The sequence below is a fragment of the Camelus ferus genome, chromosome 24 (genome assembly GCF_009834535.1).
Source record: "Camelus ferus isolate YT-003-E chromosome 24, BCGSAC_Cfer_1.0, whole genome shotgun sequence".
Lineage (NCBI taxonomy): Eukaryota > Metazoa > Chordata > Mammalia > Artiodactyla > Camelidae > Camelus > Camelus ferus.
The window spans coordinates 8,076,842-8,101,851 of NC_045719.1; the positions used below are offsets into that span (position 1 = coordinate 8,076,842).

Below are 25,010 nucleotides of genomic sequence, written 5' to 3' on the forward strand. Positions count from 1 at the left end.
CAGTTTAATTTTTACAGTTGATTTACTGACCGTGGTGCAAAAATGCAAATATTTTTGTTTAGGAGTCAGCATGTTTCATCTGAAGCCCTTCATGCTAATCACTGGAATTGTTTATTATCGAACCTGGAAAGAACAAAGTGGGGTCTCTGTTTAAACTCAGCCAACTGGCATTTCACCTTCATCTGTTTTTGCCTTTCAGGGATTTTTGACCGATTTGGTTGTTTAAAAAAAAAAAAAGTATGTGATTGGGAGCCTTGGGTTCTAGTGCCTTGCAAACATTTAGTGCTTCTATAATCTTGAGTCACTTACACTCTTTGATTTCTCATCTGAAAAAAAAAGGAAAGTGTTACCGAAGTACATACGAGATCCAAGCTGATGCTTCACATTTTTCCAGCTTTCTTCTCTTTTTACTATCAAAGCGAACCACGGTGCCCTTTCACTTGACTTTTGGGTAAACCTACATTGAAAACAAACTTGTATCTGATAAAATGTTTTAACCAGTGGTCAAGGCAATAATCAAAGTGTCAGTGTCTTCATTTCCGAAGTGATATGCTTTGTGGATTATAACCCAGTCTTATAGGGAGAGAGATCTATTTGCCCATGTTCCAATAGGGAAACACGGAGCCCATGTTTTAACTGCACTTTATAAGGCAGTGGCTCTTGGAAGTGGCTTAAAGGTCTTCCAGGTGTCATGGAATCTTTGGATTTTAGAAGGAGAAGGGACATCAGGTCTGATGACTTGAGTTTTACTAATGAGGATTTAGAAGGCCAAGAAATGCTGAGTAACTCATCCATGGTCACAGAGCCCAAAGAGCTGCCAGCAGGGCCCAGACTCCAAAGACAAAGTGGCACCTACCAGGGTGGACGTGTCCTAATTACCTCTTAATGAAAAGCAGAAAATGAAAGGCGGAGAGGAGAGACTTTATTCCAAGTCTGAAAACTTAAAAAGCGCTGCTTGATAGTTTTAGATAGTTGGTTAGTTTCTGCATCAAGTCCTACAGATTAAAGTCAATCGAATCTCACAAATGTTTAATGAGCACATGCTGTGCCTGAGACAGTTGCTGCCCTTAGAGACTTCACAGGCTAACCTGGAGAAAGGATACAAAGAGTGCTGTGCAAGTTGCTGGGAACAAAAATGATTTTTAAAAAAGGTTTTCTAAGTCTTGAAAGACTTTTTGAAGATTTCAAAGTCCAAAGGGGAGATGGACTTAAATAGAATCTGATGGGTCAAGTGTTCATTAGCAGGTAGATTCAGGGTACTCTGGGAACTCACAGGCAAGGTCTTAAATCAGACTGGGAGAAAAGAAAGGAACTAACAAAATACCGAAATTTTGGTAAATTTCCTATTCTCGAGTTACTGATTGCTATGGGGGAAAACCCTCCAACCACGCAGATTGACATCATTTTAAATTCATTGTCCCTAACCCTAAATATAGTTTAATTGTATCTTTTACTGCCCTTGGCTGAGTCCCTCTCCTTTTTCTCCAAGCAATTATTTCAAATCTACTCTGTTCTCTTCAAGCCTGTACCCAACTGCCCTTTTCTCAGCAGGCTGCTCCTCTCACTTCCAGGAGCCCCTGAAGAGTCCCGGTAATTGCCTTGACTTCAGCCGACCTCTGAGAACTAGTGATACCAAGTGCTTTATCTCCAACCCTGCTTGCCCCTAAATTTCAGATTCATCTGTCAAATTACTGCTGGATATCTCCATTTGGATGTTTCATAGCTATCTCAGAGTCAGTATATCTAGGACCTGAATGTATCACTTTCCATTGAAAACCTCATCTTCCTCCTCAGAGGGCCCTTAATCAGAGAAGACACCACCATTCTCCCCAGTTTTCATTTTAGAAAAACTAACTTTTGACTGCAGCATGCCAAGTGCAGAAAGAGTGTCCAGGTAGGAGGCTGCAATAATCCAAACCACTGTACTGCTTGTCAGGCTGTTTAATACACTGTATGCAATTGCATGAGAGATAACATAGTCAAGTGATTAAATACATGGTTGAAGGAAGATGAATCTGTGTGTGATTCCTGGCACCACCACTTATCAACCAGCCATGTGACATTAAGCAAATTATTAAACTTTCTAAGACTGGGTTACCGCACCTGAGAAATGGGGACAATCATAATACTAACATCTGAGAGTGTTCTGAGGATGAAATGAGGTATCAAATATGAAGCTTTCAGCACTGGCATCCCTAACTATGAGGACAAAGGTCACTTCTAGTTTGTTACTGTTGTATCTGCAGCACGTGACTCAGAGAAGGCACTCAATAAATTTTATTAAGTGAATACATGAGGTAGTGGCATGCCTGAATTGAAGTACCGACAGAGACAATTGAGAAAAGCAACACAGGGTAGAAACCCAGGCTTCATCCTGAATTTCTTGCTCATGTCATTAGTCACCAATTCCTAATAATTTAAGTCCTAAATATTTCTCAGGTCTATCCATTCTCTATAACCCTACCATAACTGCACCTGTGCAGGCATCATGATCTCACCAGGACTATAGTAGAAGTTTCTAAACACTCTCACTACATCCTGTTTCCCCTCCACATGATCCTCTTCCAGCCTACGACTAGAGGAATCTATTCAGAGTTGAAATGTGGAAGATGTCATTCCTTTGCTTAACACCCTTTTGTGTGTCTTTTTTTTTTTTTTTTAATCTAGAGGATCCAGTCTCTACTCCTTGAATACATTGTATGTAACTGCATGAAAGATAACATAGTCAAGTGATTAAAAACATGGCTTCTTTTTCGACCCCTCCCACCTGGTAGTCTAGTCATGCCAGAATTGGTCTTGTCTTCTGAATACACTGTGCTATTTCATGCTTTTGAGAGGTGCTTGCTTATTTTTTCAACACCCTTCTCTCCTGTATCAGGATTACATTTGTCTGCAGATGACAGGAAACACTAAATAGCAAGTTAGAAGTTTCTTTCTTTCCCACATAAACCAAGTTTGGAGGTAATCGTCTAAGGCTGACAAAGCATCTCTGCTCCCGTCAGGGGCCCAAGCTCCCGCCTTGTGGTTCTGCCATATGTGTGTGTCTTCATTCCCGTTCCTCTCTCCCTCTCTTTGTCCTCTAGAACCTAATTCCATTAATCATCTCTCTTCTATACCATCACCTCTCCCTTTCCTTTGAGGGAAGAGCCTCACTTTTCTCCTACAAGCATGCCTCCTCCTAATTACTCTGTCTTCCCTGCCGTTTTACCTTTTCCATAGCTACTGACAGCCACCAACTTACCTCCATCCTAGCGCCAAATTACCACCATCCTAGCGCCAACTTACCACCATCCTAGCGCCAACTTACCACCATCCTAGTGCCAACTTACTTCCATCCTAGCTCACTGCACTTCTTCAAAGAGTAATTTCTATGTGCCATAGCACATTTTCATTCTTGATCCTATATGACCGCTTGTACCTGTTGAAACTGTTGACCACTTCTCATTTCTCCAAAACTTCTCGTCCCTTGGCTTTCACAACCCTGTTGTTTCCTGGTTTCCTTCCTACTGTTCCTTCTCCATCTGCGTTGCTGGGTTTTCCTCTTCCTTTGCTTGACTCTCAAATGACAGTGATTCTCAGGCTTGACTCTTACTCCACATGCTTTCTCTACAGAGGCCACCCCTAGGAGATTTCACTGGGACCGTTACTAGCTATCTGTGTGGCAGCTGTTGTCTCCAGGGTCTGTCTGTTCAGTCCCCAACTCCTGAGCTCAAGTCCCAAATTTCTAACTGCCTTCTGAAAGGGCTCCTCTTCTCTGTCCTTCTGCCCTGATGTATGCAATCCCCATAACCCCTTCCCAGACTCTCTGGTCTCTAATCCAAAATTCATTGTCTCCAATCCAACTTTCACACTACCACCAGAGTTATCTTCTATTAAAAAAAAAAAATCAGATTGTGTTAATTCCTTTTTTGAAAACTTCCATTGGCCTTTTCCTGCTCCTAGGATTAAATTCAAATCCCTACCTTGCCATATAAAGTCCCTTACAGACTGGTCCCAATCTACTTTTTAATTCTCTTCTCTTGCCATTCAGTGCCCCCCAACAATGAACTTTCAGTATTTCTAAAATACACCATGCCTTTGACATTCTGTTCTGTTGCCCTTTGAGATCCTCCAATTCCATTTGGTGAATTCCTACTTTATCCTTTAGAGACACCAAAATGTCACCTCTTCTCTGATATTTTCTTCATTTCTCCAGATAGAATTGCCACATTCTCTGTGCTTTTATAGAACTCTGTTCCTACTACTAGTGAACATTGACACGTTTACAGATCTGTCTTCACCTTTAAATTGAGATCTCTTTGAGATTAGGGACTGTCTTTATCATCCTTTCGAGCACAGTTCACAGTACTTTCTAGGTGAATAAATGAAAATAATGAAATTGAAAAATAGAAATAGCTTTTGCTTTAATGAGTTTTGTTTCAGACATTAATTTTGGACAAAATTGAATAGACATACTGAGGTTAAGGGGAGAGCAGCAGCTCAGAAAAGAAAAAGTCTGTTGACTTATGTCCTAAAGGCCAATGATTTAGATGTAAGAGTCACCAGCAAAGACAATAATAAATGACAGATTGGACCCATGTTTTTCAACTATGGAGTAAAGAAAGGCAGAGCATTTAAAGAAAGCGGAGGGAGGCTTGGGAGTGGGATGTGAAGGGAGAAAATCCATAAACATCTATACTAGGGGGGAAAGAAAGCACAACTGACACTTCTTCCTGGAGTCCTGTTCCCTTTACAGCAGCCTTTACATGAATTTAAAGTCCAGAATCTAGAAAAGGAATGTGTCATTTAGTGCCTCATTCTCAGGAGTTCCCTCCAACCCAGCTTCTCTGTGCTCTTGGCATTGTACTACTTGGTGTAGAAAAAGATGTTCCTACTCTTTCTTCTAGGATTAGAAGCTACCAAATCAAAAATTTCATTCTACGCACCTGCTGTCTACTTCAAACCACCTTGTCCATTCCACTTCTCTTCTGTTTTTGCTCTGTCTGTGTGTGTGCAGGGTGTGTGTGTGTACAGGGTGTGTGTGTGTGTGTGTGTGTGTGTGTGTGTGTGTGTGTGCTTTGCCCGTTTGCAAGAGTAGGAGAGAGTGGGTGAGGTGGAAATATCTATTTTGTTCCCCTCACAAAATGATCGATAAACTGAAAGATCTTAAGAATTTCATTTTGAAATGGAAAAATAACATCTTTAGAGGTTCTGTTTATTTAGATATATAATTTTTCCTTTACCTCCTTCCACCTCTATTCCACTGCTTTGCTTTCTTACTGCCTCTAGGAAATACAACACTGGCTAATGTAGATTATTTAATGTAAAGTGAGTTCTGTGTTTCCATGCAACTGCTTAACAGTTTAAAAATAGATGAATTTAATGATGTAAAAGTAAAACTATCTGCATGATAAAAGAGCAACAAATATCCTAAGCAAAGTCGAAAGGCAAAATGGCAAACTGGGAGGAAATGTTGCAACTCATTTAAACATAAAGGACAAAATTCCTTAATATATAAAGAGCTCCTACAAATCAGGAATAAAGCCAACAAACAAATAGAAAAATGGATAAAGACTGGACATTGCAGAGAAGAAAACTCAAGGACTTTTAAACACTTGAAAAGATACTCATTTTCATTCATAATAAGAGAAGTGCAAATTAAAACTACGATCTTATAGATATCATTTTTCATCTTTAAGATTGCCAAAGATCCAAAAATAGGTAGTATTCTACACCATTGAAGGTGAGGGGAAACATAAGTTGCTCGTAGGAGTGTAAGCTGGTTCAACCCTTAGTTCAACCATCACTTAGTGCCTCATTATCAGGGATTCCCTCCAACCCAGCATTTCTGTGCTGTTGGCATTTTAATACTCGATACAGAGCTTAGGGACACTGAACTATAATTGAAAATGTTTCTAACGTGCGGAAGAAATGAAGACTGTTTTGTGTCTGCTAAGAACAAAACAAAACCAAACCAAGGCATTTTGGCAACATTTAACAAAATTAAAACTGCATATATCTTTTGTCCCAGCAATTTCACTTGTAGGAATTTTACTCAACAAGTGTTGGATTAGTGTGAGGTTGATTATTACAATAACTTTAGTAATAATAACAAAGATTGGAAACTAAACATCTATCATTAAGGGACTAATTTTTAAAAAATTATGGTATATGCATGCCAGGAAGTTCTCTGAAGCTGCAAAAAAGAATGAGAAAGATCATTATGTGTTTATATAGAAAGCTTACCAAAATTTTTTTTAACTTAAAAAAGCAAGGTTTAAAATACGAATGTGTTTGATTTGTCTTTATTTATATGTGCATTTAAAAATCTAAAGTAACTTTTTAAAAAACCTAATAAAAATGGTTTCCTGTGAGAGGGGACTGTGGGACAAGGATTGAAGAGACACTTTTTTTTTTTACTACATTCTGTTTTCCACTGCTAGATTTTTAATCAGGCAAATATACTTACTACTCAAAAAAAATTAGAAGGAATATTTTTAAATCCTGAAAAACAGAAATATTCTGTTTTAACCACCTACAGAGGCACAATTTTCATACTGATTCAATATAGGTAGCAGATTTTAATTCAAAAATATTTCAGATATAATTCTTAAGTGCCAGCTGTATGGCAGAGCTGTGCTAGGTGATGTGGGATTACAATGGGAAAGATAAATGTGCAAAGTAAGAGAAAGATTAGGGCTGACTTTGAAAAGTTAAGTGAAGGAATGGGATTGACAACTTGAACAAAGGCACAGAGATGGATATGGGGTTCTTTGTGGGGAACAGCAATAAAGTCAAATTGATAGGAACAAGTATTTCATACTTCAGAATGATGGCAGAGAAATTTGAATAGGCACAAAAAGATAATTAGTGAAAGTTTTAGAAACTCACAAATCCATCCATAAATGGAATTCTACAAAGCTATAAGAAGTATATTTTTGACATAGAAATATATTCATAATATGAAATGGAAATTAGAAAATAATATGTTCCCATTTCTACAAGGAAAGTGCATAAGTGATCTTCTTATGAAAGGACTACTTCCTATGTCATCATGGAAAATGTTTTCAAAGCTCCATGTAAGCAAGCTATTATAAATAAATTTAGCAAGTTCACTGGCTTATGATAGTAAAAATGATATCTGAAGGGGTATTAACAGCAAGTTGTATTTATTTAGTCTTTGCTATGTCCACATTCACAAAACTGTATTCATCACTGTTTACCTGTAATAAGCCTATAATGTGAAAAGGTACTATTGTCAAATAAGTCAATATTTTGCAACTACCAAATGTTCAATGTCAATAAGGATAGTAATAATGATGATGATGGTAATAAAAGGATGTAGGGCTTAATTAAGTTCACAGTGTACATTTAAAATAACTACTTGTAGAAAATTTGAAAATAAAGATAAGCATAAAGAAAAAAGTACATCCCACAATCACATCACCCATTATTTATATTTTATACACATTTATATAAAATTTACATCACATAGCTTGCATTTATATCTGTAGCTCTTTACCTTAATACGTTCCTTATGTATTTTTTTCTTATAGAAATGGGAACATATTAGTTTCTATTTTCCATTTCATATTATGAATATATTTCTATGTCAAAAATATACTTCTTATAGCTTTATAGAATTCCATTTATGGATGAATTTGTGAAATTACATGAGACGATGTCCGAGGTACACAGTAGGTAGTGGTGGTTGCTGTGACTATGATGTGCTTAACTCTTTCCCCATGGTGAATACTAGGTTGTGCCCTGGGGCAGGGGTGTTAATGTGTTGCTTTATTATATACATAATAGACAGTAACTCTTTTCATTAGCTATAAAATTTTTTCTTTTCATTTGTTTTAGTTGTTAAATGTACATAAGTTTTATATTTTCACTAGTCAAACCTGTCAGTCTCATCCTTTGTGATTCCCAGGCTGAGAAAGCTAAATTCTCACCATGATACCATAATAAATGTTGGTGGATGATAAAGATCAGTGTGAAAAATATTTAGCTCTATTTCATCTTAGTTTTTATATGGCTTGCTGTGGGTGGACAGGTATAGATATTTAAGTTTAAACTTTTTCCTCCCTGGAATTTAAGTGTCTAATCTAAGTTGATTATTAGCTGTTACCTTTTAAGTTGTTGATCATTATTTCAGTGTCATTAAATGAATAATTTCTCCTTCCCTTTATTGTTTTATGATACCTCAATTATCACATAATAATTCTTACAGATAATACAGTCTTTTTGGATTGTCACAAATGAGCCTCTCATTCTTGTGCCAACCCTAAGTTTTAAATTATTAAATTATTAACACAATATTTTTGAGTGCCTACTATGTAGGGGGCACCACAATAAGTGTTGTAATTTCAATAATAGGCAAAACTAGAAAAACGTAATTCCTACCTTCAATGTAGCTTAGAAGTTAGGAAGAAAGACAAGCATTCATTAACTCATCGTACAAACTATATAGCTCAAAAGTGAATTAAAAGTTAAGAAGGAGATGAATGAGTTTCTATGAGGGCTTTTAGCAAAGGGCTAACAAGATCCGGAAGCAGTGCTTGGGTTGGTTTCTAAAGGATGAGGAAATTTAACCAGGCAAAAGTGAAAAATAGGATGGGTAGAATTACAGGCAGAGGGAACATAAGTGTGTGAAGGTTGGTCAGTGTTGCTGGAGCACAGCAGCTTAGGAAGAGAACAGTGCAAGATAAGGCTGAGAGATAGGCAGGGATATTTACAATATTGATTTTTATCCTCGGAGCAATGGAACACTTTGAAGGTCTTTAGCAGAGTTGACATGATTCTATTTGCACTGTAATGCAGAGAAGTGATTGGAGGGTGCCAGAGAGGAGGCAAGGAGGACAAGTAGGGAAATTGGTCCTGGCTGTTGGCAGGAGGGCTCCGTTTCCATCCACAAGGGCCTCTCCACAGAGCTGCTTGGATGTCCTTACAACATGGTGGTTGCCTTCTCTTAGAGCAAGTGATCCAAGAAGTCAAGGCAGAAACTGCAATATCTTTCATGACCTTGGAAATCACATAGTGTCACTTGTTGCATATTTTATTGATCATGTAAGTCAGCCCTGATTCGATGTGGGAGGGGATTACACAGGAGGCAAGAATCATTGGGGCCATCTTGGAAGGTGGCTCCCACAGATGAAACCGAGTGGAACACCAACATTTCTTTGCTGGCTAGTGTATTACGTATGGGAGCGCAAAGGAAACTGAGAAGCAGTATAGGGAAGGAGGAAAGTCGGAAAGCTGTGAGATGAAATCCAGCAGAAGGAAAGGAAGTTTCAAGAAATCTACTGAGAGGGTATGTTAGATGAGAATGGAAAAAATGTGCACTGGATTTAGTGGCACGGATTTAGTGGCCAAAAGCTGTTTCTTCTTAATATGATTTAACATTTTATTTTGACTCATCTCCCCTTACAACCTTTTTCAAAAAAGTTTTTTCGTATCTTTTTGATAATCTTTCTTATGAATTTATGGATGTTTCTATAATATTCCCCCCAAATTCTATTGTTATTTTGATTAGAATTGTGTGAAGTTTATTATTTTATTTGAGAAACAGTTTTACAACAATTACGCTTCTCTTTAAGAAACTTAGCATGTTTCTGTGTGTGTAAATTTTCACTTAAATCACCTCAATAAACTTTGCAGCTTAAAAAATGATGTTATCCCATGTCTGTCACTAAAGGGTTGCCTGGCCGTTGTTTTTGTTGTTGCTATTGTGAATGAGATCTTTTCCCTTCCCCCATTACACCATAGTGTCTTCAGTATGGAAATGTATTACTTTTATCCCTCATTTCATGGGTAAGGAAACAGGCCCAGAGAAGACAGGTGAGTTGTCTGTGGTTACATGGTGAGAGGGTTGGGAACTGTAGATCTTGAACATCCAAATTTTATTGTGCTACATTAATAGGAAATCAAGTTGCTTACCCAGTCAAACCTGGTTAAAGTTAATACTTCCTTAAGTATCGCTTCCTTTGTATCAGATTTCAAAGTAGTAGCAGGCAGTTTGCAGCCCATCTTCCATTTTTAGCATTGTCATTTTGAAATATGGTGTCATGACTTGAAGAACTGCCGCTCATCTCCATTCAATTCTCCCAAGACCTGATTCCTACCAGACAGGAACTATTTCTTCTTTGAGGGCTAAATAGACCTAACAACCTATTGCACTGAATAAATATTTAATGAAGATTGAATATTTCCTCTATAGTGGATCAATTTCTCTTGTTGACTCTCTGAGGAAAGCTTTTTTTTTTTTTTAATGTCATGTGGTAGGTTAAGAAATTTGTTTTCCTGAATATTGTTATTAGTGCCAAAGTTTGTTTCAGTGATATTAAAAATTTATGTCCCTTAGGTTTTCCCAGTTGTCTCTTTTACTTGGTTTATTTATGCAGTTGGCATCTTTGTGTTGTCTCAAATATAAATCTGAAATTCACTGACCTGGTAGCATGCAATAAAGTCATTTGCTGTGAGAGTTGTTTTTTAGAATTTCTGGTATTTGGAGCTCTGAAAGTGAAAAATATTTGCTAAAGAAGTGTAAGGAGAGTTGTGCACGTTTAATGGAAGAAATATAATCTTTATTTATAAATATCTCAAAAAACATAAATAATTATTTTAATTAACAAAAATTTGTATTTCTTGTATTTTTAACTGTCAGTCATATATTTAATTTTATTCCTTTAAACTTCTCTTAACCGATATTAGGTTTAAATGAAAATTATTTATATTTGCCTGTGGAGTCTCTAAGCTGATGAAATAGCTTGAATGTTTTCTTCTTGTAAACCTGGAATCACTATAGTGGAGTCATTTAGTCCAAGCTGTTAATGTGGCACTCAGGTGGAACTTACCAGGACCAATTAGAAAAAAAAAAACTCCTCATTTAAATGAAAACAGAAAACAATAGGTAGGGAAAAGGGTACCTACATTTTACATCCTCTTTGTACACTGGGAAGCATATGGACATAATTTTGACATAGAGAACTCATGCCTAGTGATAAAATAGTCTCCGTTTTTAAGGAGTAACTTCACTGTTTCACATAACTTCTGGGACCTATAATTCAATTTAAGTAACTGTTGACATTGTTTGGTGTTTATTTTACTAGAGGAAAATTGTATGTGTGTGATGCCAGTTATAGTACATATTTGATAACAAGGGTAGGATAAATCAGTTGAGTCATAAGGGTCTGTTATCGGTTTTTCAGGTCTTTTTGACCCAGGAGTCTGTGACCTGTGAAGTCTCCACTTTTTTGAGTTTGTTAAGATATTTTACAATGCAAGGATTTTAATTTAGATAAACACCACAGGAGGAAGTTGGCTGATGTAGCCCCAAATGTAAAGGATATCAAGGTATAAATTGGAAAACGTTTAAGAAGTCCTGACAACAGTCAACACGTGTGAGAAGAGGGAGGCTCAAGTTAAGGAAGTTTCTTTCTTTTTCAACTTATTACAACAAAGAGAACCTGAAATTTAACCTGGTATTTTCAGTGCTCTGATTACTTCAGCAGCATTCCCCTTTTTGAAAGAATTGCCAAGAAAATGTACTCAAATCTTGAGTTACAAACTGTTCTTGCATCTGATTGGAAGGGGCATATGAGTGGTTTGTAAGGTATTGCAGATCCAGAGCTGCACAAATGAAGGTTGAGACTTGGGGGGAGGGTTCGAGTCAGGGAAGGGAAGCTTCCTAGACATTACAGCTCTGTCCAGAGGCCAAATGGGAGATAAATCACTGCTGGCCACCTCTCTTATTATTGAAATGGTTCAGCCCTGGGGTTTAACTGAAGGACTTACAGGGTTTTGAAGTGCAAATAGGATGGTGAAGGGTAAACCTTTTTAGGGTTTCATTTTGATGGATTTTTTTCCTGTGTAGATTTCTGGCACTGACTGTGATCTGGAAGAGGCCCTGAAAAAAGAAAAGTTTCGTTTTGTTTTTGATCAATCAGGCAATAAGAACTTTCCACAGGGGTGTACTTTTCCTGCATGCAGTATCGATCCTATTGTGTTTAAAAGTCTGTCTTCTAATTGGGTCTTTTCTTGAGTTTCTGCAACGGAACTGTCATTTCAATGTCACATCTCTCTCGATATTAATGCCAAAGTTTGTGAGTGTTGAACGATGTGGTGCTTTTGGATCAGGAGTTTTCGGGGGATTACTTAGGGTCAGTGTGTATTAAACAAAGTTGTCTAGTTAAAGATCAAGTCCATATTAGAACAAGTCCTTTATATATTGATAAGCAGTCTATAATTACTTAATCTTTTCCCCATTGAGTTATATAATTGTATATATTCATTTAATTATTTTGCATCCATTATGTTTTGCCAGTATTAAAATAAAAACCAGGAAATTCTGAGATTGTGAAATATTTGTACTTATTTGTATAGATACACTGAAGTGTTTGAGGAAATAAGGGAGACATAAAAATGTTTAAGAGAAAGACATGTTGATTTATCAAGTTGAAAATTTTTCTTTTATCCCACAAATAATTAAAATGTAGGAGATAAAATATCCTTTAAAACTTATGGTTTTTTAGCCACGTAGGACTGAGAGGTATCATTAGTGACTCCAAAGAAAACTCATTGTAACTTAAAGGGTTTTTTGGTGCAAAAATTTTAAAGAAAAAATAAAATATGTGTATTAAAAAAAGTCATTGTAAATGCTGACATTTCATCTTAGAAATAAGGTTGACAAAACTTTTCCTGAGCATTTGGTTCTTTATTTCAGATTTAAAAGATATTTGTATCATTTACCCTGTTTAAAAATGATAATGTCTTTTGCCGCAGGAGAGTTCTGTGTTGCTAGATATCTGTTATAAAAGCGGGTTGTTAATCTCCATAATTGACATTGATCACACAATGTTCTTATTTGTCCTCCAAATCAGTTTTTGTTTTTCTGTGCTTCTAAATTATCCCTTCACTGTATTTATCTAAATGTTCATTTAAAATTAAATTTAAATGTTAGAGTTAAAATTTGCCTATAGCTGCTTGAAGATTTTTTAAATAAGATGCTTTAAGAAGTAAAAACAACAACAAAAAACTAGATGGCATCCTGCACATACAGCCTCTATGTCATTAGTTTGTTGCTGGGAGAAGTTAATATGACCTTTCCTTTGTTAAAAAAAAAAAAAGAGAGAGAGCGAGCGAGCTATAGTCCTTCCCAGAATCCTCTTGTTAACCGTCTCTTTAACCCAAGTTGGAAGTTGTCTGATGAATGAACGGTGAGCTTTCTTCATGAACTACACATATTGTTGACACTGTGTCACACGTTGCTTTTTGATTTCTAATGTGTTTTTAATTTGCAAAGCACGCATATGTCTTTCACAGCAGTAGAACCAAGCCAGCATGTCTCAGTCCAGTTACTGCTTTATGCAAACAAGATGAGTCAGGCTTGAGGATGCTGTATCATAAGCCTTAGGTTTACTGAAACACACATGTGAATGAATTTCACTTTGAATATTGTTGAATGAAGGAAGAGACTTGAGAAAGCTTTTTTTCTCTCCAAGAACTTCTCTTGCCTCTTGGCCAGTGAATTGCCCCAATATAAAAGTGTTGAGGGGGGAAAAGTGAGCTGCAGAGTGAAAAGGCAATCCACAAATAATCACTCTTTTCTGCCTTTGATTGTGTCAGATTTTTGTGTGTGTGTGGCAATTGTTTTCTTTTTCGCTTAGAAGAGGTTTATGGTCCAATGTCTGTCAAGTCAGCCCCTGTCTTAAGGCTGCAGTTGTATTTCTCTCTGGAGTTCCTAGAGGTGATGTTATCTTTTGTTCACTCAGCAGTGTGGTGGTTCCTGAGAGCATCTGTCACTTTAGGCATTACAAGATGGATGGGTCTCCAGTGAACTGCTGGTTGAAGCAAATGGTGAAAATAAGAAAAGACAAGAAAAGACAAGGGGTTTCAGGGTCTGCAGAGAGGGCAGACAACAAGGAAATACTGTTAGAAATCAAGAGTAAGCTGAGCAATAGAGGAAGAGAGAGCAAAAGATGGATCATATGTCATTTTATAAACATCTTGGAAACCAGAGTCTTGGGGTGGCTACCGTGATCTGAAGGGGACGTCTGCATCATGGTAAACAATTCTGTGCTTTGGATTTGCAAAATGTGCTTGGACATGATTTTAAAAAAAAGGTGTGGCAAAGGTGTCGGGAAATTACAGTGATAGGGAGTGTTTTATGTAAGAATTTTGTTGTTTGTAGACTTAGTCTTCTAAAATGTGGTAAAGATTTAGGAATTCTTTAATCTGTAAAATTTGTCCTTTATATATTTTTTTCTTCTTGCTTTCTTTCCTCTTTTCTTATTTTTTTTCCTTGTAAGCATTTAAACATCTGTAGATAAGAAAATGTTTGAAAAGTTTTAACCACATAACTGATATCCTTATTGTTTACTTCTTTGACAATTTTGCAGGGAAATTCTGAAAATTCTATGCTCATGCCTTAGGGAGGCTGGGGGCAGATATTCAGTTATTTTAAGTAAACTTCCACTTAATTTAATAGGCTCTTTGATGAAAGAAATATCGATTTGTGAGAACAAGGTGAAGATTTTGTATTATACTTAGAAATTCATTTTGTTGGTAAGAGTCAAAATTTGTGAATCCCAGATGATACAAAAGTCCCTCCTGTGGAAGAGAAGGAACAGGAAGGAGGTTGACCGGGGAGTAAGAAAGGGGTAAGGCAGGGGCTGGTATGTAGTCAAAAAAAAATGATTTTGTCAAACTTTTTGGCATTCGTCTATGAGAAAGACCATAGGTTGAAAGGCAAAGAAATCAAGATGATTAGAAGCTTTAAGCTATACAAATGGTGAAGTATCTTCCTTCTCTATGGGTGTAAATAATAGATGAAAGAGTAAGAGTGACAACAAAGGATCAGGTCGTTTAAGAGAATGTGTGCAGCCTGAATAGGGGTCCGTGGCCCGGGGCCAAAGGTCTTAGCTTTGAGTGTAATTAGAAGAAAATACAAAAATGTCATTACTAGCAGGTGAAGTGTGCAGCACGTGGCCAAAAATTAGCAATTTTAGACTCTGAAGCTATTGGAATTGGATTACTGACCTTTTTTTAAAATCATTAAGGTCCTTGTGGAGTCATACAGTTTCATTGGCAGTAATGCAGTTTGACCTTGCTGACCATATGGGGTAATGGTGGGTTTGGGTGTAGGGAGCAAGACTCCTGACTTACCAAAAGATGTCTATTTGTGAGTGGGTGAGTGCAAAATGCACGAGATTGAAAATCTGGGGCTTGTATTTTTAATTGTTCTTTTGCCTGAAGACATTCTTCTGACGGTAGGAGAGGTAAGATATTTTTATTTCACAATCTAAAATAGTTCTTTTCTCTCTTTCCCCTCTTTCAAGTTGGCATAAAACGAAAATAAAATGAAAACTTTTTAAAGAAAATATATGTTAATGTTACTTAAAATATTTTAGTGCCATAAATAGGCATTTTGAAATCAGTACATTCTTAGGAAAATCCTTTTATGTTCTTTATGGACATGGTAACAAAATAGAAACGCTTCTAAGTTACGTATAAAAATCAGCGACAAATAGTTTTTATTTCAGTTGATGCTTTATGACTGTATTTCCTATTTTTCCTGTGCAATTGTTCATATTGACCATAATCTACTTAATGAGGAGAATAATATGACCATTGCAATTTTCAACCAATTATATATAATTATTTAGTTTAATTTCTCCGAGGGATACGCTACTCAAAAGTGTAGGAAATAGTAGCTTTTTATTCTTTCAGGCTTTCTTCCCTGGAAATTATTAAAGCATTTGTTTCAAAAAGTAGAAAAATAATTTTAATCCTTATTAGTTATGTCTTAAGTTTTTGATAGTTCTTTGAGAAGATAAATTTTGGTCAAGCACTAGAGATTATAAAACTCAAACTCCTTAGGGTAAGAAATTACCTTCCTCTAATTTCATTCTTAAAAATGAAACTAGTCTCTGGGCTTTAAGCAAAAATGCAGACTTAACAGATTTATTCAACTTACATTTAGTGGGGGGAAATCTTAAGAACAGAAATTATTTTTGAGTATACAGAATGAGGTGTGATCACTTGAGGAGTACCCAAGAGGCAGGAATGTCTGTATTTGCCATTTATGACGTATATAAAGCTGTGTAAGACTTTGATAATCCATTTCTAATTCGAATTTTTGTAGAATTGTGAATATTTAAATTACTATATTGTAGAATATAATGCATTTGGAAATTAACTCATGTCTTTACATACATATTACTTTTTATGTTTTTGCAGGTACAAAAAAGCTTTAAACAAGTAAAATCTAGGCAACAGGCTCCCTGAAGTGTTGACAGCCCAGCTTAATCATGAACGTGATTCAAAAATGTTAATAAACAAACCAAGGTATTGTACAATTATAATATGCTCCCCTTCCAAATTTTTCAAGATCAAAGTTTTTGGAATATATTTAGAATTTAAATAAAGCTGCTATCTTTGGCACTTAAACTGATGAAGCAGATATTTCTATGAGCTCCTCTCCTTCCATTTCCTCTCCTCCCAGCTCTCCTCTACCCTCCCCATCCTCCCCACCAAAAAAAACCCCAAAAAGACAAAACACTTTCTCAGCTTTAAGTTTTTTTTTCCTTACAACAGCCTGTGTTATATTTCCTACATATCTAAATTAAGACAATAAGAATTCAGTTCTTGATTCCTCTTTGTGGATTGTGGTTTTGTCTTTCAAGTTGTCTGAAAGAGAGACATCTAGGTTATTGGCCTCCGTAGAAAAACCGTATCTAGTGACCGCATGTATTTAAAGGTTTTAACCTATAACAGTACTCTGAGATGTATGTTTTAAAAGCTTTATGAAAATTTCATTTTTCTATTTCTGGAAGCCTTTTAATTTAGAAAGGAAAAAAGGTGACACTGTCCCCCTTTTCCCCTACTATGTCAAAGAAAATAAAAAGTTTGCTTAGAATTGAGAATTTAGGGATACTGTTTAGGTAACTCTTGTCTGTCAAGGCATAACCCAAGACTGGCTCCCTCCTTTTGGAAGTTACAACATGTTTAAATAGCCTCGCATTTCCAAGAGAGGCCAAAGATCTTTTCCTTTTTTATGACCCATCGTATCCTTTTGAGGCCAAAAAGAACAAGAGGGTCATTGCCACTTCAGCCCAGTCCCTGTTTGTTCCTTCGTGGTGAACACGCAGCTCCTGAAACCTAGGATTGGCCTAACATTTGGGCCTGGAACATCTGGAAAACGGTCCGAGAGGCAGCAGAGGAGACAGAGAGAGGGAGAACTGTTGCGTTTTGTTACACCAGGTGCTAGGAGGAAGCAACATTCGCCTTTTTGATATGGGAGGCAAATTCTGCGGGCCCTGGAGTTAGGCTTCAACAATTGAAGAGGTCAAAGGACAGCTGAGTGGGGTCAGTGAGACACCATGGGGTGTATTTTGTTACTTAGTAAAAGGAGCAGCCTCCTAAAACCTTAAAGGATTCTCTTGAAAATCTGTGTTGTGAAAAGGTTTTATGAGTCTCATGGCAAAAACTCCTGATTTATCTCAGGAATGCTTGCTTTTGTCTAATGGAAGGATAATCCTTACCAAATGTTGGCAACGACTATAAGAGTCAATATAGGTCTGAAAGAACAGTTAGGGTTTGTAGCGTACTTTGCCTTCCAACCTATTTATCATTTTAACCTTTGTCTCTCAGTGAAGAATTTTACACTATTGAAATATCACCTTTTTTTTTCCTTGGAGGAGAAAGTGGCAGAGATTAGCGTGGGGAGAAGTAAGGAATGAGCCTACATTAATTTTAAAATTATTCTAAAAAGCTTTTTGGCTGACCCCAAAACTGGATATTATAAACCTTTAAAAACACCAAAACTTAACTCTGAAAAGTTCTTTAAATTTACGTTAACATGAAAAGGGAATAAATGGAAGTGTGCCATTTATTTTTGGATTACTGAAGTTTTTTTTTTTTAATTTAGTTGTCGGTTCCCTTTCATAGAAGTGCGTATCAGTTGATGAATAACCTTAAACCGTGTCTTTTTCTCAGACTGTTTTTCGCACATTTTGTAGTGGTAAGAAGAAAATCAATGTCAGAGTCAAGAATAGAGAATAAGAAAAGCAAATAGGATAAAGAGTTTTCTCTTTGAAAGGCAATAGGGAAAGGGGGGAAATCTGCATGTGGTGAGAACTCTCTTTGCCACACAGCCCCTGACTTCAAGATACCACCAAGTTTATGACCATGGATACTTTCGAAAGGTGTTGCCACCTGGCAGATAGGTAGTAAAAGGTAGAGGAATCCGGCAGTATTTTGATGTTCCAGTTTACACGCTATATAACATGTACACAGATACAGAGTGTGTGCAGTGCAGTATGTAAAGGGGAAAAGATAAAATGATAAGTAGTATAAAATACGCTTTGTTAAGCATTTTCTTGCTAATTTATGATTTACAATAAATCTGAATTAGTTGTGTGATTTTTTTCAATCCTTTTAAATACTTACTCAGTTTAAAGCCACGTGTACATAAACGTAAGGCTTAGCGGATCAGTGTGCTCTGTATCTATTTTCTCAAGGTTAAAGTGCCTTTCAACAACTAATTTAGAAACCTAAGGGTAGTGACTGATAATTGCCTAGAGAAAACCCACAGCTGTTAAGTAGCATTGAAATTGTGGCAAAACTGACAAATACAATTAGCAATGTTAATAAGAAGATGGAAAGACAGGGGCAGATGACAGAGTGGAAAGATGAAGGTAGCGGGAGTCAACACATCCATATAAGAGCAGAATGTTCACAGTTGCTCTGAATTTCCAGTGCTTTTGCTTGTAAGCTGAGTCCCTCGTTTACTTCTCTCTGAACTACCAGCAGAATGGGTGTTTATAAATTAAATAATTCAGATCCGTGTGTTCAGTCCTTAACTCACATCTGATTTTGAGAGAAGACAGCAGCAGCAGCTAAGGCAAACAGTCAGATTTTGCCGATTCCAAGGCACAGTTTTATTCGTGGTGCTTTTTAAAGGTCGATTTTAAACGTATTTCTCTTTGACTGTAATTACAGTGAGTAGGAATTTCTTTACCTGTCTTTGCACCCTTATAATTCTTATTAGTCAACCACATACATTACAAAGGACATCAAAGCCCTGTTTCTGGATTTAGTGACCCAGTATTACCAAAACAAAACAAAACAAAAAAATCTGCAGAAGTCTTTAATGTGTTCTTACTAATTATGTTTTATCTGGTTAATGTTCATAGCCTGCTTTCCAAACAACTTCTTGGAAAAATTAAATGAGGATAGACAACTAAGAGAAACTAGGTGAATGTTATATGAAAAATGTTTAATCACCTGTGTTCTTTCCATTACACTTGGTAAAGCATCCAATGAAATTTGGGGAATTATTGTAGTAGCTTTTGAAATTCTATCCTGCATTTGGGAAATTGGTTTTTGCCTCTGGTGTTTTATGCAGATTTTAATGATTGTTTTGATAAATCCCCAGAAGTTTGTTCTTGGAAACCATAGAGACTCAATTCTCTGAGTGTGGCAGCCTTGATGGATGTGGTAAGCCACACTTTGGAAGCATTTCTGGTTATTTAATGTTTTCTGTTCTGGATTATTGACTCTTCTCCCTGTTGAAAAATTGGTCCCTGGTGACATGGTAGAGGTCACACGTTGCCTATTATTGTTTTGTTTCTTTGATCTAACACAGGGGTTGCCTCTGGTAATTATACTAGTTCCAGAGAGTCTTGACGAGATGTGTTTATTTTACAGAAGAATTTCTGGTATTTCAAGGAAGAAAGTAAAAATTTCCAGTAGTAACACATAACCTCTTGTCACAAAGGAAAAATAGCATTGTCCTTTATCTTTGAATTATGACTGTTTTTGTAAAATCATTATGAAATTAGTTGGCATGTTACAGTCATTATTTCTATAGCAATTTAAGACATATTGTGTATCCAGAAGTATGTTGGTAAAAATGGTTCATTTTAGAATAAAGTTACTAGGGCTAGGTATTTATTTTAGTACTTGAAATACTTTTGACTTCAGAAACTGTCAAAAGAGTCACCCAGATTTAAAAGTACAGAACCATTAAAAGAGGTTGGAAATTTTGTCTTTTAATCTGCTTGCATTTTCTAAAGATTTGTAGCAAGGAGGGGGAATAAAAAAGAAAAAAGGAACTACTTTTGTCTTGAATGCGTTAATTTTGTGCTTTTTTTGGAACGCGCTTGGAAAGAGATAATATCTCTTCAAACCCATTTAATGTATAATTGGATAAGACACAAAAAAGCCCAATGTATTTTTTTTTCCACTCAGCTCCAGTTGTAAACAAAATATTTTCCCCTAAACAATCACAATTTAATGGACGAGTCAGACAAATACTAGACCCAACTAATTATAATTAAGAGCAACAAATATCAATTAAAATGAATAAATAAAATGCAAAAAGTGTGCAAAAGAGAGAACCGTGAATATATGCTTGTTTTAAATTTTGAACTATAAACTCTTTGAGAACTTGCAGGAACCATGTTTGACTTCTCAGTCTCGGAGTCACATATTATCACTCTCATCAGTGAATATTTTTTAACAGAGAAAGGGCGTGTCAGCAGTAATGACTATAATAAGTAATTTTCTTATATGAAGTCAAAGAATATGATAGCTATACGGGACAATAATGATTTGTCTATATGATTGTAAAATTTCTTAATAAATGAATTGTATATACTACCAAATACCAGCTTTTGGAACTTTCACATTGGTGGTCATCTGTTTCTAGAACAATGAACCCAAATCTACTGCAGTGCCCAACACATACACGGAAGCACATCTTATTTTTCTTAGTGTCCTCAGTGTAGCACTAAGCTTAAAAAAAAAACCTACATATTACTTCCAGCATTTTCTGCACATTTGTTTTGCTCTATGTACTATTCTAAAAACATTGTATAAGTTTTATGTATTCTCACAAAAACCTATGATATTGATTGTGCTGCCCCATTTTACAGATGAGAGATGAAGAAACTTACCCAGTATCATTCAGGGTAATGGGTGCATGTGGGTCATGTGACTCCAGAACTTACGTGCTTAACCGCTTGAACAGTAGGATTTCTATAAATGCTGCCTGGCTGGGTGGATGATGATTAACCTCTGGAAAGTGGGTGACATCCATCTATCTATCTATCTATCTATCTATCTATCTAACTATACATCTATAGAGAAAAAGGTAACAAAAAACTGACAAGTTATAACAAGTTGTCTATTTATAGCACTGTACCTGGCACACATAAATTGTGCCTTAAAAAAAAATTCAAACCAAAACCAACTACATACACACACAAACAGAATGTGTCATCTTCACCTATTTTTTCTATTTCAGATAGCTTGGTTTAGTCTTGGGAAAAACACAACATGGACTTTTGAGTCTAAATTTTAACTTCAGCTCCTTCGCTTACAAGCTAGATGACCTTGGCACCTTGCAGAAACTGGATCGGTTGCTGTGCCCACCTGTCCCTCTTTCTGAATCTGCTTGTTGCCTTGTGCTTTCATTTAACCTGGCCCTCCATCCTAGAAATGGAAGCTAATTCTAGAGTTTTGGCAGAAATACATCCTAGGCAGCATGTGTGCTTCATATTGTCTCCAACGGGGAGGTACACGGTGTCTCGCTGCCTCACTTTCAGTGATGCTAAACTTGATCAGTGGTTTAGGAGGTAACGACCCGCTCCCTCCCCACCAACGTTTTATCTAATGGTTTCACTCATTCTCACTGCCTAGATGAATTTTGCATTAACGGTTTCAAAGTGGTAAGTTTAAAATTCTGTCCTTCTTTTTATATTTATTAATTGGAATTCTTCATTAAAAAAACAAAACAAAACAAAACAAAACCTCTCTCAATAACCAGGACTGTTTGGTTTCTTTGAAGGACAGGAAGAGCAGGATAAATGCTTCACTCGCTCTGTTTCCCTTTAGCAGAGTTCAATCAGATGCTTTGTTTTCGGGTTTTTTTTTTTTTTCCCCGAGAAGAGTTCTCTTTTTCTCCTTGAATAGCAAAATTAATTTGTGAGTTTTTATATTTTGAATATGTTTCAGCCCATTGCATTTATTCTCTTTTATGTTCAGTTTCTCTAATCTTTGGCCCATGGGAACGCTTCATGTTGATTCCTATGTCTTTTGACATAACCCGTTAGCCTGTGACGGTTTCTTTGCTTTCTGGCACAAGATGTTCAAGTCTCATTATGTATGTAGTTGTTGCTCAGTATCCGCTGGGGTATTGGTTCCATGACCTGTCACACATGGATACCAAAATCTGTGGATGCTCAAGTACCTTATATAAAATGGCTAGTACAGTTTGCCCTCCATATCTGCCAGGTTGTGCATCCTCAGATTTAAACCATCTGAGGATTGATTTTGCGGTTGGATGCAGAAACCCGTGGATACGGAAGGCCAACTATACGTGACTTTTTTTTTTAAATCAGCGATTTCCTTGTTCTTACTAGTCACTAACTGTGATGAAACCTTTTTAAAAATACTTTAAAAAATGAATGTTTATCTTCTCCAAATAGTTGGTATTAAAAGTCAACTTTTATTTATAGCCCAAGTGCAGTACCTTGAAAATATTTATACTTGGTCAAAAGAAGAGCTTGTTGAGAGAGATGGTTGGGTCAGTACAAGTGTACATAACTTGGGGAAAATAGTTTGGAGTCTTGAGCTAGAAGATAGTAGTAGAAACATCAGCCCTTAATGGGACAGTCTCAGCGTAAGCACTGGAATGAATCTTATTTTTCCTGCGCTCCTAAAGTACCAGCACTGTGTATGTGGGGGGGGGGGGGGGGCGGGGGTTGACTTTGCAGATTCCAGTTGTTCTTACCATCTTTGTGAGTAATAAGTCTATTTTCAAGACTACTTGTTCAGGGATAGTCAGAGAGTTGGGATTAGCCCAGTTGCTCTATGATATTTTCCTTTTTGCTTATTGTGTTATAATGTTGTTCGTTACTTTAAAAATTAGAAGATGCCAGTAAGAAGAGAAAAGGAAGATCATTCAAAAACAATTCCACCATCAACAGATAAATATGACTGGTTTATTGTAGGTACTTTCTGGCTTTTTTTCCTGCTTGCATTGATATTTTCTTTACAAGGATAAACAACGTACTTATAAAATTTCTAGTCAATCTGTATCATTTTACCAACATTGTAATCTTTTGCTTGTGACTTCTGCCTACCTAAATGAAGTGTCCTGCCATGGATGAGAAGGGAAATTGCAATTAAATTGTGTTCACTTTTTAACAGCAGCAGCCTGGGCAATAAATGAAATCTAGCATTTCTTTTTACACTGCTGTGAGAAGGAAGGTAACACTCGCAGTTTCATTTCTTTTTATCATTTGACCTTTAGAAAACCTTTTCTTGTCTTTACTAAGAAAATTTAAACTTCTTTTAGAAAAGGGAAAGATTGGAGAAAAACAGGAAGAGTTATGTAAACATTCCTAACATTTTAGGAGGTTGATAAGAATGTTTTTGATTTCTAGATTTGCCATGTAATGAATTAAGGAAATGTGACTGCGTCTTCTAAAGTGGAAAGCAATGGGAAGAAAAAGAGTGTCGGCAAGAGAATTCCCCAAAGCAGGGACAATGATGCTAACTGCTCTTCTGCTTTGGAGTGGGGCAGGCCGTGCTTCCTCTCCTGTGTGTGTGCACAGCCAGCCTCCATACGCAGGGGTTCTGCATCCATGGATTCAATAATCCCGCTCATTGGGAGGGCCGGCTGGACTAGCCTTTTTATGTAAGGGACTCGAGCATCCGCGGATTTTGTTATCCACCGGAGTCCTGGAACCAATCCCCCAAAGTTACCCAGGGGTAATCTACTTCTTCTTTGTGAAGGAGTTTATACTTGGTTCATCTTTGCCTTTCATCTAACACTGACAGTGAGGTTTGGGGTTTTTTTTAATTGAGGGGAGAGGTGGTGGTTTTATTTTGTTTCAGTTTTTCAAATTGTCGCTTGGCTTTATGCATATTGGCCCCATATCCTGTATTAAAACGCCCTTTTCGGCCTTGTCTTGCAGCCATGATAAATGTAGACAAGGACAAATCAGCAAACAAAAAAACAAATCGTCTTCCTTGATTTACTTACTTACTTATTTGTTTGTTTGTTTTTTATTGTTTGTTGTTTGTTTGTTTGGGGGCCTGGCTTGCCTTGGCAATTTAGTAATACTTCACAGAGTCTCCATTTATCCAATTAGGTCATCACTGTAGGTGTTTTAAGAACCGGATGGCATCCGTGATTAGATAGCCTAAGACAGCTGGTGTTGTAGACAAAGTGATTAGCTTGCACCCCTGTCTTGGCCATTGGGCAAGTATGACCTTGGGCAAGTTCCTTAACTTCTCCAGGCCTTGGTTCTCCTAAAAGTGAGAGCAGTAATAGTAAGTTTCCCATGTTGCTGTTTTTATAATGGTTCAAAGAAGAATGCTTTCTTTCACACTTCTTGACAATGACAACAACTGTTGCTGCCACCATCGCCACTGAGACCACTACCAGTCGTAGTAATAAGGACCACAGCAGTTATATCAACCGCCTGCTAGATGCCTGCCGTCGTGACAGGTGCTTCACGCATAGCTGAACATTTGAAAAATCGGAGTATTGTACATATTCAGAAATCTGATCTCGTGCTTTAATTGTAGAAAGTCTTTGGGGAGTTAAGTTACAGGAAAATTTTCTCCTTGTCCCCTATGTACTTAATAACTACTGTAAAAGTCATTCCTGCATTAATAATACAGTAATTATTAACCATGTAGCCACTGACAAAAAGGGAGTGAAAACACTCCCTCAAGGTGTATTGCTTCTCCTTTCCACCTCCAACAGGAGAAGAGTTGAGGAAGGGCATGGAGGGGTCCGCAGGCACCTGTTTGCCAAGCTACCCTTTCCCTTACTGCTGCAGCCCTGATTCCTAAAGCCACTAGTGATGGAAGCTGCCTGCTCTACTCTGCCCTTTTTCTTTTGCCTTTCTTTCTGTAGAGAAGGGGCAAGGCTAGAGCAGAAAGGCACCAAACCAAAATGTCACGGTGGTTTGTATTGGATCCCACTTGCATTCTGAGCAATTAATTAGTGG

The 25,010-nt window shown here is 36.9% G+C and overlaps 1 protein-coding gene across 15 annotated transcripts in view; it reads left to right on the top strand.

Annotated features, from left to right (window-relative positions):
* GREB1L (GREB1 like retinoic acid receptor coactivator) overlaps positions 1-25,010 on the top strand; it is a 213,066-nt gene that overhangs the window by 89,549 nt on the left and 98,507 nt on the right. For 14 of the 15 annotated variants that reach the window (XM_032467441.1, XM_032467427.1, XM_032467434.1 and 11 more), the window contains exon 2: positions 16,219-16,326. The exons of the other annotated variant lie outside the window; for it this stretch is intronic. The gene's annotated coding sequence lies outside the window, so the exon portion shown is untranslated. The remainder of the gene's footprint in view (positions 1-16,218; positions 16,327-25,010) is intronic. 15 annotated transcript variants of the gene reach the window in all.